This window comes from Carlito syrichta, unplaced genomic scaffold, assembly GCF_000164805.1.
Source record: "Carlito syrichta isolate Samal-C Ts95f unplaced genomic scaffold, Tarsius_syrichta-2.0.1 Scaffold309229, whole genome shotgun sequence".
In the NCBI taxonomy this organism is placed as follows: domain Eukaryota; kingdom Metazoa; phylum Chordata; class Mammalia; order Primates; family Tarsiidae; genus Carlito; species Carlito syrichta.
The window spans coordinates 1-1,965 of NW_007253325.1; positions in this window are offsets into that span (position 1 = coordinate 1).

Genomic DNA, 1,965 nt, shown 5'->3' on the forward strand with positions numbered 1-1,965 from the left:
AAACACATAAAGGATTTATACAGGTACTATAAATACCAAGACACAATATAATACCTAAACCCATTTTCTCTTGCATGGAAAACAGTATAACCCACTTGACTAAAATGATTGATGCCTTGTCAAAGTAATACTTTTCTCCTCAAAAAAAGGAAGAAATTTTAAAAAATTTTAGGACGAGCCGGGCTCAGTGGCTCAGCCTATAATCCCGCGCCTTTGGGAGGCTGAGGTGAATGGATTGCCTGAGCCCGCGGGTTCAAGACCCACCTGGGCAGTGAGACCTCATCTCTACAATAAATCAAAAAATCAGCCGGGCGTGGTAGCGCATGCCTATAATTCTGGCTACTTGGAAGGCTGAGGCGGAAGGATCGCCGGAGCCCAGCAGGTCGAGGCTGCAGTGGCCGGGAACGGCCACTGCACTCCAGTCTGGGCGACAGAGTGAGTCTCCAACTCAAAAAAAAAAAAAAAAATTAGGACTGTATGCAGACAGAATTTACAGTCTATATATGTAATACATGTCTGTTTTTCACATAACATAACAGAAGTTAAAATAGTACTAGAAAACTATTATAACTGAGGCTTTGTACAGATATAAACATGGTAAAAACAATTCACTTCGTTTTTTAAAATTACATGAGAAAGACAGTAGAGTCAAAGGAAATACAATGATCTGAGGAGAAATTTAGCACAAAATTATTGAAGGCCTAGAGGAATTCTTTGAAAACAAAGAGAACAGGATCAACAACAATTAAAAATATTGATTGTAATCTACAGACAGCAATAACTATAAGGGAATTTAGATGCTCTTCAAAATAGACCAAAGTCTGTGTCCTTTACATGATTAATCAGATCATCAGAGATAGGTGATAAGGTTTTGCTTAAAAGCAACTCAAAGACTTATGTATCTGTGACTATTTTATGTGAATATATAAAGGAAAAAACAACTGCTTCTGTTGCTATGTGACAACTATATATTTTACTGAGCAACTAGTACAATGAAATAGATACCTATAATGTTATAAAACACAATAATGGCTAGTGGTTTTACTTAAAAAAAAATTTTTTTTTAATTAAGACACCAACACACACAATAGCCTATGCCTACACAGGGACAGGATCACCAATATCACTGTGTCCCTTATCTGTATCTTGTTCCACTGGAAATTCTTCAGTGGCAATTAACACGCATGGAGCTGTCATCTTCTATGATAATGCCTTTTTTGGAATACCTCTTGAAAGACCTGTTGTTAATCCTGTTTAACAGTCCATTATTTTAGATAAATAGGAGGAGTATACTACAAATAATTGCAAAAAGTATCATACAGTAAATATATAAACTGTTAGCATAATCATTTATGACTTCCATCAAGTATTATGTAGTGCATGTGATTGTGTGTCCTATACCTGTATATGACTTGCTGTGCAGTAGATTTGTTTACGCTGGCATTAATGCAAATATGTGATCATGTGTGTGCTACAATTCCACAACATCTATGATGTCACTAGGCAATAAAAATGTTTCTGCTCCAATGTAAACTTATAGGACCACTGTCATGGATGCAGTCTGATGTTGACCAAAACGTCGTCATGTAGCACATGTCTGTGCTTTAAAGATGTGCCTCTGCCTCGATTCATGGTTTCTAATAAAACCTGCAGTTATTCAAATCCTTCTTTTTTCACATACGCTGTGTTGAAAAGCGGCATGTATATTTCTTCTCCATCTTGAATAGAGTTGATTAAAGTATGTGTATATATAGCTTTGGGTTTATCCAGTTTAAGGTTTGCTTCTTGAATTTCTAAACTGACAACTTCACCAAATATTTGAAATATTATTTCCTCGAATTATTTTTCCTGCATCAATCTCTTCCCTGTTCGGGACTCCAGTGGAATGCCTGGTACACTCTTACTCCAGCTGCTTAAAGTGGTGTTGACTTTTTTCAACATATTGCTGTTTTCTTTCATATTGGA